General features: G+C 48.2%; 1 pseudogene; it reads left to right on the top strand.

The window, feature by feature from the left end:
- The first annotated feature begins 13,652 nt into the window (after positions 1 to 13,652).
- Positions 13,653 to 19,034, top strand: part of LOC140213358 (uncharacterized) — a 35,195-nt pseudogene continuing 29,813 nt past the window's right edge.

Raw genomic sequence — 19,034 nt, forward strand, 5'->3', positions numbered from 1 at the left:
CGGGTGTGCTGTCAGCAGGCTCAAGGTCGATCGATATCCTCACCAAAAGTCCAGTCCAAGCTCTATAAAAGAAACATCTCATCATTTTGCTATCAGTTTTGTTATCTTGCGTGTTTCACACACGGCCGTCAGTGAAATATTCCGTCACTTGGATACTGAAAAAAATTCAAGCATTTTCTGGCAGCCAAGCTGAATACACAATAAATGGCGAACATTAAAGAGCAAAGACAGTTCTCACATTAGATCAAGTACAGCAGAAATGTCAATAAATTAGTCTGTTGGCTTTGAATGCAAGAAACGTAAAAACAGGAACTTGCAGCCACGCCACTTTGAATTTCCCGCGTTTGCTACACCTCACAACAAGTTTGGCATCGTCCGGTACTCGGGGATAATAATCGCTTAAAATTAGGATGAACGAGCGTCGCCATAAATTAACCATTTAATTAACCGGGCAATATTTGCGCATAAAACAACTCACGTAGCGAAGCTACTGTAAAATTTCCGATGACGCATCAGCGGGCGGTGCGGTTTGGGCGAGCAATTCAAGAAGGAATACGAGTTTCACTTGTTTCAAGCCTACTAAGCTAAGATAGAATTTGAGTTTTCTACAAAACTATACTGGATATTTACGCTACGAATAAAATGGTGGAAATTTTGTTACGTCACATTGCGTACGTATGAAAGTGAGGAAATCGCTTTTATTGTATTCTGCCCAGGAGTGGCATGTAGCAGCTACCACTCTCATGCAACAAAATCATGAAAGTGGTACTCGCGGCACGGAAGACAAACACATACAGCGCCAATGTTGCGCCCCTTGGAGTTGGAACTAAGCACGATCAAGCCAGTAGTTTTCTAGCCTTCATAACGCCATAAACACGACCAAACATCGAGCGAAACAACTGTCTGCTCTCCAAAATTATTACCGCTTCCATTTACATACCTATCGCTGCCACAAGCAAAAGTCAATGAGCTAGCTGTCCACAAGCCGCAGATTAGACTGACAGCAACATATTACGGTAACGTAAAACAATTTCCACGCTGACTTAGCAGCCGCAGTCTGCGCTAAGTGCCACAGCTCTCGTTTGCCGCTCGAAATCCACACCATGATGACGGGCACTGCATCTTTCACATGAAATATTGCACGCTTTGCTCCGGAGCTCATTAGGAGGGGGAAACGCATTTGCACGTACCTGAAATCCGCATGCCGGAAACCCGTCGACGTTTCCGAGAACGGGGCACACCGCCATACACCCGTACGTCGGCTTGACTTGGATGTGAGGCACTTCTATCAAATATTTCACATGCGACATGTCTCACACCGATTGCGCGAACACGAGAAAATGCCGCAGGTCGCAATGCGACGCCGTGCAGCCGTGCATCTACCGATGAGCTGCGTGCGCGGACTTGCACAAAAACAAAACGTTAGGCGCGAGAAGATGGCGGCTCTAGTTGCGGAGACAAAGCGAACGAAGCCATGAAGCGCGAATGAATGTTGCCAACTGTTGGTTCCGCGTTATGCCAGCGGTGGTCGCTTTAGTGGCGTGTGTTGCGGCTGTCTGATTTTTTATTTCTTTTCCCCAAGCAGTATAGTTAAGATCAGTTCTTTGTTTACATTTTTTTACTGTGTCGTTTGGCATTATCGTTTTGTATTTTTATGCTATCGAGCAGCCAATTATGGCCTCCCAGGTTCGCGCGCGCCAGCTCCGCGTGCAAATCTCGGAGGCCATAAGACAGCGCGTTGGGAAATGCCATTCTTGTCGTTGTTAACGTTTCATCCTCGTTTCTTCAACTGAGATAGAAGTGTAGCGCCCCTTTTCCCCGGGGTGGGGAGGGGGCGATCAAGACGGCATCGCACAGCGGGGGGCGGGGGAGTAGGTTGGCGTTGATTTTTATCCCGAAATTCACGAAACCTGCAATTTTTTTATAACGTAAGCATTTCTATAGTTATCCAACAAGAAAAACCATCCGTCCGTCAATCCGTACCGCACGATATGTTTCAATATAGAACCCGCAGCAGCGAGTGAATTCACCTTCGTGCTAGCTCTCGCTTCAACGCGACCGAAGCGGAGAGAACACTGCGCTCACGAAGCTCTCAGCTCATGCCGCACTATGCGCTTTTCGCAGACCACTTTCAAGATAGGTGTACGCGCGTCTGTTTTCAAAGCGAAGTAAAGGTGAGAACACAGCGCGTGAAGTTTTCAGCAGTGGGCACACTCTGTCCACAATGCAGTTCGCTTTCAAGATACGGTTCGCGCGGCCGTGCCACAAGCAGCCGCCGCCGGAGAACGGTTGATAATGGTTCGACGCGGATGAGGAGGGCTAAAGAGCGATAACAGCTCAAAACGAACGGAACGTCGCCAGCGCGCCTGGCCCCGTCACCTGCAGTACTTTGCTTGCGCCGCCGACCAGAGCAGCTCGTGTCGCCGCAGCGCTGTCGCTTATACTTGTCGGATCAAGTCTCATAAAATTGATAACGACACGGACTGCGTGTAGATGAGGAAGAGTCACAATGCTTACGCACACTTAGACAAATCCGAGAGGAGTTCCTGTGTGATTTTTTTTTACCGGAAATGTGCAGTCAGCGGTGGGACCCAGAGTTGACAATGCCTGTAAGAGGGGTGCCAAGCTTCTTTTTTTGTGTGAGTCTTGCCCAGCTCCCAATGATCTGCTCAAGCTAAGACTTGCTGATGGCTGTATGTGCTTTTTTTTTATTGTCGCATGCCCTCAAACCGCCACGAGTCCTACAGTGTAATGACATTAGAGCAGTATTCACGTCCAAAGAAAAATGCAGCCGGTAATTGGGCTGCCTAAGGCTTGCGGCCCGGCGGCAGCTGCCCTCCCCTCCCCCGTTTCCGCTGACAAGTTAGGGGGAGGGGTCTAGAGCAATCTTACACCCCCCTCCCCACAGTGGAGTAGCCAGAAAATTTTTCGTGTGCGGGGGGGGGGTTCCAACTGACCGTGGAGGGGAAGGAGCGGGGCCATTGATATAGTAGCAAAAAATTTACTGTTAGTGAGCGTTACATGTGCCCGGCGTGCCCCACTTGGCTACGCCGCTGCTCGCCCCCCCCCCACCCCCCCCGCCATCGATGCAAGTCGAGCTATCAGAACGTGCATGACAGGCATGCATGACATAGCATGCATGACTATAAAAAAATTATGAAAAAATAACTATAAGCTATAACTATAAAAAAATTGCAGGTTTCGCGAATTTCGGGATAAAGACCAACACCAACTTACTCCCTCACATTCCATCACATTATCATCAGCTTATTTTGATGTACATCGCAGGACGAAAGCTTCTCCAGCGATCTCCAATAGCCCTGTCTTGTGCTAACTGGTTCCACGTGTCTTCAAGTTTCCTTATTCCATCCCGTCCGCCTTATTCTCTGTCGTGCTCGACTGCGCTTCCCATCTCTTAGCACCCATTCTGCAACTCCAATAGACCAGCAGTTCTCTCCGTTACGCACTGCAATGTCTCCCCAGCACGACTTCTTCCTCTTAATGTCAACCACAATGTCACCGCTCCTGATGACAGCATGACTTCCACTCCCCAACTATGGGTTTCGTGAGATGTAGCTTGTTGTCGGCACAACGGTTCCATTCGCGTTGCCATTTTACCGTTAAGGCTTTTCTAAATGCGCGGATGCTATCTTTACATGGGAGTGTTGTGTTTGTAATGTCTTTGTGTGCTGCCATCAATGCATATCTATCAGCTGCTTCGTTACCCAGTATCCCAACATGGCTTGGGATACCGGTTAACGGCATGGCTTCGTTAAAAGCCACCATGTTTAAGATGTCTCCAATCAGGGGTTCACACTCAGATTTCAGATGTAGTGCCTTCAGCGTGCTTAAAGAATCTGTGTATATGACTGCATTTGTGTGTTTATCAGCGCTAATTTTTTGAACAGCCCATATAGCGAAAACTTCGGCCGTGAAAACAGAGGCGTGTTGTGGCAATCGAATACTTTTTTCCCAATTTTCCGTTATGACCCCCACACCCACGTGTTCTATCGTTTTGGAGTCATCAGTGTAATACTGCACGTTATTTTGACATTTGTCCTTAAGTTCACGGAATTCTTGTGTAATGGGGGGTGTTCGCGTGGAGTGTCTTTCTGCCTTAAATGTGTCAACGTCCAGTCACATAACGGTTCAAAATCATACCACGTGGGCAAACGCTGTGGCTTTCTGGCAACCTCGAGGACTTCGCAAGGAATGTCATAATCCCGGACATATCCCTCATATCGCAGGACAAGCGGTTTGATCTTGTTCGATTTATTAGTATAGTGTAGGCGTGAGTTGCATTGTGTGATGATGTTGCAGCATATGTCTTGTGGTGATAACTGAATTCTTAGTACGTAGGAAAAAGTGAGTAATGCTCTGCGCTGCTGTAAGGACGGTTCATTACACTCAACGTATAAACATTGAATAGGTGAAGTTTTGTAGGCACCACTTGCCAGTCGCAGTCCAAGGTTATGTAATCGATCAAGTCATTGGATGTAACTGTCTGGCTGAGCCGTAAACAATAGAGCCGTAGTCTAAAAGGCTGCGGACAATACAACGATAAATACGTAAATAACACGCTCGGTTGAAACCTCAGTGCTTATGAGATAAAACTTTCAGGATATTCAATGCTTTATTTGCCTTAATCTTTAGTGTTTTAATGTGGGGTAGGAAGTTCAGTTTTTGGTCAAAGATTACTCCCAAGAATTTATATTCTTGATTTACCGGCAGCTCGATATCATTCAATTTTACATCCGGGTCTAAGTACAACCCTCGTTTTTGCGAAAAAAGCACTGTAACAGTTTTCTGAGTAGAGAAGCGGAAGCCATTTTTTTCAGCCCACTCCATTAGTTTATTTATTGTTATCTGGAACTGTCTTTCACATGTTCGTAAGTTTGAGGCGCGGCATGCTATTTGCAGATCATAGACATATATGGAGTTCCTCGTTGGCGTATCGGAGTCCGGACCCAAACAAATTCACCGGACTGGTATTCCACTTACCACTGCAGAAGATTGTAGTGCCGGCTTTCAGTCCTCTACTGGTTCTTGGTTTGCAAGTGGCCGAGCTGTTCGACGCGCTGGAGATAGCGGCAACGTCAAGATTCGCCTCGTCCGTGACGTGCGGCAGCATGGCGTCGAGCGTCGTCGTCATGTTCCTGCCGTAAACCAGCTTAAATGGCGTGATCTGTGTCGTTTCTTGCACCGCCGTGTTGTAAGCGAATGTTACGTACGGCAGGACCGCGTCCCACGTCGTGTGCTCGACGTCGACGTACATTGCTAGCATGTCGGCGAGGGTCTGCCTGAGGAGCTCCTTGAGACCATTGGTCTGATAGTCGTAGGCAGTTGTCTTCCTGTGGCTCTTCTGGCTGTATTGCAGAATGGCTTGGATGAGCCCTGCTGAAAACGCGGTTCCCTCTGTCGGTGATGAGGACTTTTGGGGAACCATGTCGCAGCAGGATGTTCTCGACGAAAAATTCGCCTACTTTAGCTGCCGTGCCTTTGGGCAGGGCTATCGGTTCGTTTCGTTAGTAGGTAAGGTGGTGGGTGGCCACGACAATCCCCCTCTTTCCGGATGTTGACATTGGAAAGGGTCCCAAAAGATTCATCCCGATCTGCTGAAATGGTCGGTGAAGAGGCTCCATCAACTGTAGTAATCCCACTAGCCTTGCCGCTAGTATCTTGCGCCACTGGCAGTATCGCAATGTCTTGAGTTAACGGGCCACGTCGGCGGTCACGCGCGGCCAACACTACTTCTCGTATTCTTGCTATAGCGTACGGGAAAAACCGAGGTGCCCGGCTGTCTGATCGCCGCGCAGGGCGTGCAGGATTTCTGGCCGGAGGGCTGCGGGCCCAAGGCGAAGGTATTTGACACCGCCTGGGGGGAAGTTGTTTTATTTACAAGGACGTCGTTGTGTGAAGAAAATGAAGACGGTCTACACCGATATACCCTAGTGTCAATGTCGGTGTTGGCTTCTCAATACTCCACAGTGCGTCATAGCTCCGGGTCTGCTCGCTGCTGCTCCGTGAAGTCGTCTGCTGTTATTGTTCCTAGGAAAACGTCGTCATCCAGCTTGTCTTGCCGTGACGATCAATAGGGGCATGCGACAGACAGTCGGTGTCAGAATGCTTCCTTCCGGACTTATACACTTCGGTGATGTATAAAACTCCATCGTGATGTGAAACTCCATCGTGCTAGGCGATCTGAAGGATCGTTTAGGTTTGCCAGCCAACCACTGGTCGCTTACCACTGTGAAGTGCCTACCCTATATGTAAGTTCGAAATTTCATCGTAGCCCAAGCGATTGCAAGGCATTCTTTCTCCGTCAGAGAATAATTAGCTTCCGCTTCGGGCAGTGACCGGCTAGCATAAGCTATTAGTCTTTCAGCTCCGTCCTTCCACTGAACAAGCACGGCGCCGAGGCCCATGCTACTTGTGTCGGTGTAGAATTTCATCTCGGCGCCTTGTAGAAGTGTGAAAGTACCGGTGGTGACTGGATGTTCCGTTTAAGCTCTTGGAAGGCTTCGGCTTGGGGCGCTTCCCACTTTAATATGCCGTCAGGTTTAGTGAGGGAAGTTAATGGCTCGGCGATGCGCGAAAAGTTCTTGACGACGCGTCTGTAATAGGCACACAAGCAAATAAATATGCGCACTCCCCTCTTCTCGGTGGGCTGTGCGAAGCTAGCAATGGCACGTCTTCTGCGGATCAGGGCGGCCTGCAGACCTGCTTATGATGTGCCCTAGCAACAGAAGTTCTTCGGAAGCGAAACGGCAGTTTTCGTGCTTCAGGGTAAGTCTGGATCACTTGATCGCCTGAAATACTGTCTCAAGCCGCCTAAGGTGATTCTGTAAATTCCCTGAGATGACGACGAGGTCATCGAAGTAGACAAGACAGGTCTGCCACTTCAACCCTACTTACGCCTTGTCCATCACGCGCTGGAACGTTGCAGGCGCCGAGCACAATCCGAATAGCATGACCTTAAATTCATAGAGGCCGTGTGGCGTGATGAAGACGGTCTTCTCTCGATCCCTTTCGCCGACTTCAATTTGCAAGTAACCAGTCTTGAGATCCATCAACGACAAGTAATTAGCATTGCAGAGCCGATCTGGAAAGGAACCAAGAAAGAAATGTTTATTTGATTGTGTATCTTTACAAAAAACGGTGCCAAGAGCAAAAGGCATTGAGGCCTGAGAGGCTGCTGCTCCGGTAGAACTTCGGCATCAGCGAATAAGTTGCATCTCGCCCAAAAGCATATGCAACATCATCATTGTAGGATATTATAACAGAACAAAGAACACTGTTAGCTAACATATTACAATGACAAACGCATATTAGAATTGAAAGTAATCGCTCTTTTTTCACAAGTGAGATAACAGTACTATATTACGTACACTCAATATATACATATCAAAATAAATTACAAATTGTCAACATAATATTCAGGACGAATTCAATACTAACTAGCATTGTGCAGGTTTCAGGCCCTTAAACAGCGTCAAGGACTTATAAAATATGATAAGTATCAAGGAACAGAAATTAGCTATCTAGTAATTACAGCACACTCCGAATATATCATGGGAAGTAATAACAGTCAGTTATATTTGATTTCCTTGTTAATCAACAAGAATTTGAAAGATTTCTCAGTAAGCATAATGCATTCTGTAGTTTTTAAACGCTTCAGCCATGCCGAGATTTGATAAGTTACGTGTTGTCATCGTATCATCGTATTAGTATCATTAGTTAGTATCATCGGCGTACATGATTAATCGTTGGAAAAATGGAATTGGAGCAAGAGCATTAACATAAAGCTTAAATATTAGTGGCCTAATGGATACCTTTAGGGAACATCACTTTGAATTTTTAGTTTCGGTTAATTTAGAATACTGACTGAAACCTACTGGTATCTATTTATCAGGTAGCTTTGTAATAATTTTAGTGCAACATTGCATATTCCGTAATCATGTATCATCGTTAGTATCATCGGCGTACATGATTAATCGTTGGAAAAATGGAATTGGAGCAAGAGCATTAACATAAACCTTAAATATTAGTGGCCTAATGTAGACCTTTAGGGAACATCACTTTGAATTTTTAGTCTCGGGTGCTTTAGAATACTGACTGAAACCTACTGGTATCTATTTATCAGGTAGCTTTGTAATAATTTTAGTGCAACAATGCATATTCCGCAATCATGTAGTTTAGCTAAAATCACGTCATGATTCACCGAATCAGAAACTTTCCCTAAATCTATGAATAGCCCAATAGTGTATAGCCTTTGTCCAAAGTTTTCTATGACTACATGCTTAAGATTAAGTAGTGCCTGCTCGCAAGGTCTTCTTTTCCGAAAACCATACTACGCTTCACACATTAAATTTCTTTAGCCATGAAGTCTTCAACGCAAATATTTATTACGGTTTCAAAAACTTTCCACAAAAAGGGAAGTACTTGGACTGGTTGAAAAATATTGGCACTGCGACATGTTCCCCTTTATGAATTGGGCATACTGTAGCTATATTAAGCACATAAGTAAATACACCATATTGAAATAATGAGTCAGCAATGTGAACTACATGAATATAAATTGTCTGGTAAACGTTTGACTCGAACTAAGAAGATATTGACACGTGGACTTCTTTATCTTTTTCGGGTGACCGCATTTCACCGTCTAAAAGATGTTATCGCTCAGAGTGGGACGCACCCGCATGTGTTGGATGTTTCTCGAATGTTATCGATGTTTCTACCAGTTTTCTGTCGGCAACGAAGCTTGCGTAATTGCACTGCATATGCGACGCACCTTGGGTAGAACTTATTGGAAGACACGCGGGCCTCAGTGCCCCCTCTAGAAACTTCGATGACCCATGTATTAAAGGCGACCCGCTTGACCGCCAAATCAGGGACCCTATAACGTAAAACTATTCCAATGTGTTTTTATTCCATTCTCCTAACGTCACGTTTGCGTAACCGCCGACGCAAGCATCGAGCGGTCACCCCCAGGGTTGTCTGAACAGACCAATGAAACGCTCTCCTCGTTCATAGGAGGTCACTTTTGTTCGCTTGAAAAACGAATAACCTTGCCTACACTGAGCGACTTCTCTTATCTAATTGGCTGACAAGAGGTGAGGAGCACGCTCAAGTGGAGAGGGATTCGATGGAGCCAAGCCACTGCACTCAATATCAATACCCGGATCAAGAGGGTGGTGCCTGCATCTGAGATTGGTCCGCTTTCCCTTACATATATTGTGGTGGCTGGTCGAAAATCGTGGCGACATGCAACGGAAGCTTAAGAATGACGCTGAAACGGATCCTCAGCAAAGAAGACTTGGCAGAACGAGGTCGTAAACGTACCGAAAGTGCTCGGAAACGTTACACGACCACGCAAAAAAAATTTTATACGCAAATGAACCCATGCTCTCCGTCAGGTGCGAGTCGCCAGTGCCTGAGCTATCGGCGGCTGCCATCTTTTATTCCTTTCGGAACGGGGCAGCCTGCGGCTATTGAGAAGAAAATTCAGTTTTGTTCGGCAAATTAATGCATCTTTAACGCGCACACGTCACATTGACGCGGTCAGTTTTTGCGGTTTTGCGATGTCGCGTAACAGGCAGGTGAAGTGGGTGTAGCCCGAAAACCTGTGACCTATAGCCGAGGACTAATGGCGAAAAGGGGTCGAATCAGAAATAAATATTTTTTTTTCGGTCCAATCATGCATGATCAATGTGTACACGTTATATCAGATGGGGAGCCATCACGGTTTTCGTGACATCGCGTGACAGACAGGTGAAGTGGGCGTGGTCCAAAAAAGCTTTTGACCGATCGCGGTGGGTTGATTGCAGAATTGGAATAGAAAAGTTTGGAATAGTTTTACGCTATAGCGCCCTAGATTTCGACATACGGCGACCGTTTTCGGTGCTAGCGCTGTGCTTTAGGCGTAGCCTGTTTTTGTTTGCACAAGTTCGCCCAATAACAGTTAGTTTCGTCATTCACAGTATTGCTACTGTGTTCTTTACCGTCACTACTACGTGACGTCTGGTGGAGGGGCTTTGCATTTATGTGCCGGGCGCCCCCACAAAGCCGTGACCGAAGCTCGATTGCGGAAGACAACGCCAATGTCGCCAAGAACCATCGAGGTAGCTGCAGGCTGCAAGGACTGCCCCCGGAGCACGTACTTTTGCTGGAAAATACCAGGAAGTGCACGGCCACACGAGCACCTACAATGACTGCCCCCGTGCCGCCAACACAGTTCGTGCTGCAGCAGATTGGGCGCGGATTGGGTTAGTTTTATTTATTTTTTTTTTTACCAAAGAACATGCTGGTGAAGAACTTTTCGCCAGCCCACGCAAGCTAACGTCTCGTCGTGGCTGTCGCACCCCGATCAGAAGTCCTGCACGATGATAAGACAGCCTGGAACCTCGGGTTTTCCCGTACGCTCGCAAGAATACAAGAGAACTTATATTTGCCACAACGCCAGACACTAACCACTATAGGATCAGGGCTGCCTAGAAGCCAGGTGGCGTCGAGGAGGGCAGACGTGCCGTAAGCGCACAGCCACAGGGCTAGACGAGGTTCCCATTAGGCTGATAAATGAAGTAGGACCAAAAAGTAAAGAAGTTCTCGTGAAAGTAGTGGAAAAACTTTAAAAGATAGTTGGCGAGAAAGTAGAATGAATTTAATTTATAAAGGTAAGGGGGACAAATATAGAATTCACTTATACAGACCGGCGACCATTACATCGGTAATGTACAGGCTAGCAATGCAGGCAATCATATTAAAGCTGCAAGCACCGTGAGAAAATAATGGCATTTTGGGAGAACTTCAGAATGGCTTCAGAATAAGTGTTTGGACGATAACTTAGTTCTTCTTACTCACTGTATTGGAATATCAAGCGTAGGAAGCATACCGGTATATGTTGCCTTTTTAGACATTACAGGGGCATATGACAACCTAGACCATAAGATTTTGTGAGATATTCTGCAAGGGGAAGCATTAGGTGATCATTGTCTACAGCTTTTGAGATAGCTGTTCTTAGAAAATACCATTTGAGTTGAATGAGAAAGGATGAGGACTGAGGAGAAAGTTTCTATCAACAAGCGACTGAGGCAGGGCTGCCCTTTATCCCCACTGCTGTTTAGGATGTACATGGTGAGGATGGAATGGGCGCTAGAAGGAAGTAATATTGGGTATAATTTCTAATACAGATAGGCGGGTACAGTAGTAGAGCAACAGCTTCAAGGTTTTTTTTTTTTATGCGGACGACATTGTGCTGCTAGCTAACGAGCAAAGTGAGTGATTTGCAACGTCTGGCTAATATCTGTGGACAGGAAGGCGAGAATATAGGTTTGACATTTTTGTGTTAGAAAATCAGGTGTTATGGTAGTCAATGAAAACAGTGAACAGACAGTGGCAATACAGGGCCCGGAAATGCCTCGGTTAAGAAAACATAAATACCTTGGTATATGAATAAGCGAAGGCATTTATGGACCTCTGCCGACACTTATGTCGACACTTATGTCGACTGTCGATATTTATGGACCTCTGCCAACCACATCAGATGGCAATCGCTGGGTAATCGTGGCCATCGACCATCTTACGCGCTATGCGGAAACTTCCCCTTTGTCCAGCGCTTCTGCACGTGACGTCGCCTGGTTTCTCCTGCGCCACATCATCCTTCGCCACGGAGCTCCCAAGGAATTATTCAGTGATAGAGGCCGCGTCTTCCTCTCCGACGTCATCGAGGCTCTCCTCAAAGAATGCCGCATCATTCATCACACCATTACTGCGTATCATCCGCAGACTAATGGCATGACCGAGCGCTTTAATCGCACTCTTGGTGACATGCTGGCCATGTACGTTGCATCCGACCAAACCAAATGGGACCATTTTCTGCCTTTTGTGACCTACGCTTACGACACCGCCACGCAGACTACCACGAAATTTTCGCCCTTCTTTCTCCTGTACGGACGCGAACCTTTTTCCACAATGCATACTATCCTTCCGTACCGCCCTGACTCCACGGCAACAACTACCCTATCAGAAGCTGCTGCACACGCAGAAGAGTGTCGCAAGCTTTCCAGTATATTTACGTCAGAAGACCAGCAACGCCAGAAGCACCATCGCGAAAGTTCCAGTGCTCGTGTATCATATGCTCCTGGCTCGCTAGTGTGGCTTTGGGTTCCAGCCTCTACCACTGGACTGTCCCCGAAACTCGCGTCGAAGTACCAAGCCCCATACCGCGTGATCAACCAAACGTCTCCAGTCAACTATATTGTGGAACCCCTCGAGCTACCTTTGGATCATCGCCGTCGTGGACGCGAAATTGTGCATGCCCAGCGTCTCAAGCCCTACTATGATCCGCCTGTGCTGTCCTACCCGTAGGTCGCCGGGACGGCTTCCTTTTCCGCGGGGAGGTAACTGTACTGTAAAATAGGGAGCAGTGCGGCTGTGGCTGGGAGAGAGACAACGACGACGAGAAAGAACAACCTTGTGTCGGTGCTCGGTCGGCTACACTACCTCTCGCTGGGCCAACGTTCTAGTCGCGAACGCTGACTGCTCAAAGTGCTTCGCGACAATATATATATATATATATATATATATATATATATATATATATATATATATATATATATATATAGAGAGAGAGAGAGAGAGAGAGAGACGCATACCTACTACTTTTTATCCGGTGACCTCATTTCATCAACACAAGTGTTCAACGTAATCGTTCGACGCACGATACGCCTGCATGTATCGGAAGTTTCTCGAATGTTATCGGTAGTTTTATCTGTTGTCTATTGTCACTGAACGTTGTGTTATCCGACTGTATACGCGACAGAAATTGTGTAGTACTTTTAGGAAGGCACGCGGGCACCTGCGATTACTTTGCAACATTCGAGGAGTCATGTATAAAAGCTGACGTGCTTGACCCGCAGATCATATTCCGACGATTGCCGACTGTGCTCGCCGCTGTCATTGTGTTTTGAGTGTAGCCTGTTTTTCTGGACACAAGTTGGCCCAAAAAACCGTTCCTTACGTGGTTCGCTGTTTTACCGTCACTACTAGGTGACATCTGGTGAAGATGCTTAGCGTTGATCTAACGCGCGCTGCCGCGAAGCCCGAATGCCGAAGACATCACCAACGTCGCCAAGGACCAGTGAGATAGCCGGAGGCTGCAAGCACTGCCAACAGAGCTCGGACTTTTACCTGAGACGACAAGGAGGATCGTCGCCAAGTCACAAACATTAATGGAAGCTTCAGCGTCCCCCATCGTGCTTCAACGACCGAGGGAGCCACCTGCCTTCGGTAGAGGTTCCTCGTACGAACCAGAAAGCTGGCTTAGGAGTTTCGAAAGGATCTGAGCCGTCAGTAACTAGACCTCTGGGTATAAGCTGCACCATGTGGACATCTCTCCGAGACAAGTTTCCTCTCGTGACATCGGCTCCGCACTTAGGGAGCATTCCACGCCGATCGCCAGACACCACCACGCCAAATCACCAGCCCCGAAATCGCGAAGGTGAGTGTTTCATTTCATGGGAACTTTCGAGGCGAACGACCACCCCAGGTAGGGCCATCCAGAATTACTCGACCCTGTCGAGCCGCCGCCACACTAAGCCTTGCGCCGCCTGGCGCCAGGCCGCCCTCGGAGCTCCCTCCCTGCATGAGCGACCATGCCCATGGAGGTGACGGTGGCCGGGACTGGCCTGAACCCTGGCGACTACGACTCCTGGGACTACATTCACGTCCTTAAGGCACAAGAAGCATGCAGGAGCTTCCTGGCTAAAGATCCGCGGCCAGAACGCCGCCAATTCCCACCAGAACACCCTGCACAGGTGACCGCGTCGGCAACGAACGCCATCGCGCCGCAAACTAACGCGTCCGCTCCTCAACCGACAGCAGCACAGCTACAAGAACTCCGCGCAGCTGCCTACAAGATGCGACAAATGTCAACGCTGCCGCGAGGCCGATATAAGGTGGGTTTCTAATCACGAGGACGACTCTCTCTGCCGCAAACGATATCGACGGCGCTCCTCACAGTCATGGCCCAGGCCGCCGGCATCACCAATGCGTCCCAAAATCCTCTGCACCTCAGAACTCATCCCAGCAATAACACGTGCTCCCTCTCCACGGAAGACCAAGCACTTGCACTCATGCTAGTGAAGATCATAAGCATTACGCACGAGAATAAAGCGTACGATATGACCGCCTACATCGTTCTTCCGGGTGGGTCATCTAAAGGAGTCATCACAAACGCATTCTGGAATGAGACGCCAAAAGACATCATTGCAGACCTTATCCGTCGGGACCATCACGCGGATATCATCGACGCACGACGAATGGGCCTCTCCAGGTCCAACCTCGTCACTTTCAGCCAACCAGTCGTTCCAGGTCAATATTTATATGGAGGAGGACTCCACATCTCCACCCCGCATATAGTCAAACTGGAGACATGCACCCACTGTCGGAAGGTCGGCCATCGTACAGACGACTGCGCTGAAACCATAACCCATAGGTGCCTGAAATGTGGCACAAACCACCCCAATGATGCCTTGCAAGCTTGCATACCCTCATGCATCATTTGCAATAGCTCTCAGCCAAGCGGGGACCCAACCTGCAAGTATCGCCACCCCATCCGCCAACGAAAGAAAACAGTGCGCCTCAAGAATGGGCGAATGTCACGAGACCCTATCAAGGAATCATCGGACCGATAACGAGACCGCTCCCCCAGCAGACCAAGACACCACCACGCAGGAGGAAAGCCAACACAAAAGCCCCACGCGCATCGGCACCAGTGTGCAACTGGACACCAGTCCGGACCTCACACTGAGCCATGACATTCAAAACTTGACATGGGAACTCACCACACAAACTATGGGAAGTGATCATTACCCCATTCTGATCACACTTCCCTCTCACGCACCGTGCAAGATCACCCGCACACGTTCACACATAAAATGGGATGACCTTCGCATCACGCGCGGGGACCTTCCCAGCACGCCCGTTCAAGATATCGATGGATGGGTTCAGACCCTCCTCTCAGATCTGGCTACATATACACAATACACTTACACACCTCTGCACATACAAGAAATGGACCGCAGACTAGCACACTTGTGGGAGGCACAAAACAGTCTCCAAACCAGATGAAAGCACTAGAAGCACTAGAAGCACAACCGAAAACTATGGAAACGGGTCGTGGCCCTTCAAACTCAACTAAACTTTCATGCCTGCATCATTAGCCGCGACAAATGGGCGCAAATATGCAACGGAATGTCCCGTAATATTAGCAGCAAACAACCGTTGAAGCTCCTCCGCCACCTCATCGATCCCGCTCATTCCAGTTTAGCTACGCAACAACACATCAACCAGCTTATTCACAATACAGTACTCACACCAACAGAACTAATCCATCAGCTCAAAACTACTCATACTGCACCGGGCACTAACATCCCCCTCACAGCCTACGCAGGTACGCGCAACCCAGGCCTCGATGAAGACACCACAGAGCCGGAACTCCGCTCCACCATAAAAGCACTTCGCCCCTCCTCGGCACCGGGTGCCGCAAAATCATCAACACAATAACACGCACCCCAGACGATGCATCCATCACGCAGATCACAGAATATTTAAATAAATGCTGACAGACAGGGACTCTCCCCCAATCATGGCGACACGTAAAATTTTCACCCTAAACTTAATAAACCTGCCTGAATTGCTAACCTTAGACCCATCTGCCTCACGTCTTGCCTCGGCAAACTTCTAGAACACATAGCACTGTACCGACTTACAGCCCACGTGACCGAGCGCTACCTGTACCCCCACAGTATGATTGGTTTCCGTCCCCACCTATCTGCACAAGACGCTATGCTGCAACCTACGCACAATGTCCTCGACCCCACTTTCCCAGCCCACACTGAACCCATTCTCGCCTTAGACCTCCTGAAGGCATTTGACAATATACACCATGCTGGATATAGTGGCATAGTGACCTCACTTTCCCCATTAAACATTGGACATAAAATGTAATCTTACACCAACCGCACTGCGGAGCTTACTATCGACCCCACTCCTTATCCTCTTACATACTTCAAGGGGTGGGTGCAACACAAGGCTGGGTACTATCACTTCCATTCAATGCCACCCTCATCCCCCTAGCTACTTCTCTAGACCGCATACCGCACCTCCGACACACTCTATATGCCGATGACATCACCCTGAGGACAACAACGGGCAGCGATGGGCAAATACAAGACACACTCCAACAGGCAGCCACACACACACAACAGCAGTCTCGCTCTATAGGGCTCAGTTGCTCCACAACCAAATCCGAACTCCTAATCATGCGTCCCAAACCCTGCACCCTCCCTACAACGCCCATCAACACAGATATAGAGGGACAATCCGTACCGGAGGTAAGCGTCAAGCAGAAACATAGGCTCCACTTGCAAAACACGGAAACAATAGTGTCACTATCAAAAAACTGAAAAACAAAACAACCGCACTAGCACATTTTATCCGGCGTGTCTCCAGCAAACATCATGGGCTTAAAGAACACGAAATCTGCGGTCCCATACATGCGTCCGTACTGAGCCGCTTTCTGTATACTATCCCCTATCTCAAACTAGAGCGCGGGAAAACAGACACCTCACAAGCCCTTCTTAGTAAAGCTTGCGAAACCGCTCTCCATCTTCCTCCTCACACACAAACCTCTATACTCCTAGAGCTAGGGCTTCACAACACAACACACCAGCTCGTTACAGCCCACCGACAGGATCGATACCTAAGGCTCACTAAAACGCCTACGATAGACACATACTAGATAGACTTCACACTCGAATACCCGCCAATCGTCGCCAGCTCCTCACCCTCCCGACAGGCATACGCTCAAACCTCCCCATAAAACCTCTCCCGCGCAACTCACAACCCGACTGCCACGCCGCACGCAGAGCGGCCCAAGCACGCGCCCTCCACAAATGCTACGGGTGCGAAAAGTCTGCGGTGTGGGAGTATGCGGCTTGCGCAGGTACGGCTGCTGCGATGGCTGTTGTGGACTACATGGACTATCTGCTCATCTCCGCCCCCCTCCCAACTACCTCCACTTCAGAATCAGCAGAAGAGCCTGCAATAGCCGCTGCCGCTGCCCACACTGAAGCCCGGTACACCCTCTCTGACTCCAAAACCGCAATACTAAATTTTCCTAGAGGCAACATTCACGAGACTGCCTATACTATTTTACAATCCCTTTTTGCAGAACTACACCGCCGGGTGGAGCTAATCTGGGTGCCGGCGCACGCAGGAAATGCTGGCAACGAGCGCGCAAATGTCCACGCCCGAGGAATAATAAAACGGGTGGCGGCGGAATCGGACCAGGACTACTCGACAGATCGCGTGCATAACTTCACCGAGGTGACGCAGGCCTATAGGGCCGAACGCCAGCTCTACCCCGCACCCCACCAATCCCTTACCCACCACCACCACATCCTGTGGCGCAACCTGCAGACCTGCACACTCCCCACCCCCTATCTCTTATCCCGCATCCACCCGGTTGCCTTCACCCCAGCTTGCTGCTTGTGCCCCACCCTCCCACCACTAGCCTATCACACATCTTTATGGAGCGCCCGGCTGATTCTCCCCCGCCGTGCTCCGAGCTCTCCGTATGAGAGGAATGGGAGGCCACACTGCGCGCGACGGGCCCGGATGGATGGATGTTAAGAGCGCCCCCTTTGGAACGGGGCGGTGGGTTGCGCCACTAAGCTCTTGCTATTATACTGCCTAATGTCCTACCTAGGTTAAACAATAAAAAAAGCACTATAAACTCCCACAACCAAATTTTCTGGTCCCCTATTGTGAACTGTTGTTTTCTATGTCTCCCTTTTTTGTCGTTTCCCTACGTTTCTTCCGCCAATCCTCCAATCCCCTCTTACTAATCCCTATTGCAGACATGTTTAGTTTTCCACTGCCCTCGCTGAACCCAAGAACTTCAAGGAGGCCAGTTGTGCCTAAATCGACCGCTGTGTAGACGTCTTCACAATCTAATAAAACATGCTCCATAATTTCAGTAGCTTTACCACACCAAGCACATGCTCCTTGTTCCTTCTTATATCTCGCTTCATAGGTGCGTGCTCTAAGGCATCCTGACCTCGCTTCAAAAATTAATGAGCTTCCCTTTAAGTTATCATAAATTGTTTCATTCCTCCTTTGGCTTTTTTCCTATAAGTAGTTACTCATGGCAGGTTTTTTTTTTTTCATTGCCGCCACCCATGAGATTATCTCAGCCTCTCTGACTTTCCGCTTGACGTTCTTCGTTCATGTGTTGCCCACCCTACAGGCCGCATACTTGGTGGTAAGCTTCATAGTTCTTTTCCTCCACTGTAAATCAATGCTTTTCCTGTAGAAATACCTCAACACTCTCCAGCCCATTTACTTTCTTCCATATTCCTCAGTCGTTCTTCATAATCAATGTTACTGCGAGCTTCCTTCGCTTCGAAACTTGTCTAGCCCATATCACCTTGTACAGCTTCATTTATTAGTCTTCCCGTGAGCGCCTAATACGAGGCGACCCGCTGGCCTTTGGTTCCCGTGGAGTCCTGATTGTACCCCCGATTTCAACCAAACAAGGCCACTTCACGATGTAAGTCTTGGAACCATTAGACCTTTCCATATACCTCTGAGGACCTCGTACCTATTGTATCCCGATAGTGTGCTGTGCTTTATTATGGCTGCATTTCTTTTCCGCTTTACTGTTGTTGTTTTTATCTGTGTTTTCATATATATATATATATATATATATATATTGCCTTCGTTTATCCATATACCTAGGTATATATATTTTCTTAACCGAGGCATTTCCGGGCCCTGTATTGCCACTGTCTGTTCACTGTTTTCATTGACTACCATAACACCTGATTTTCTAACACAAAAATGTCAAACCTATATTGTCGCCTTCCTGTCCATAGATATTAGCCAGACGTTGCAAATCATTCACTTTGCTTCTTAGCTAGCAACACAATGTCGTCCGCATAAAAAAAAAAAACTTGAAGCTGTTGCTCTAC

Source organism: Dermacentor andersoni, chromosome 9 (assembly GCF_023375885.2).
Source record: "Dermacentor andersoni chromosome 9, qqDerAnde1_hic_scaffold, whole genome shotgun sequence".
Taxonomy (NCBI): domain Eukaryota; kingdom Metazoa; phylum Arthropoda; class Arachnida; order Ixodida; family Ixodidae; genus Dermacentor; species Dermacentor andersoni.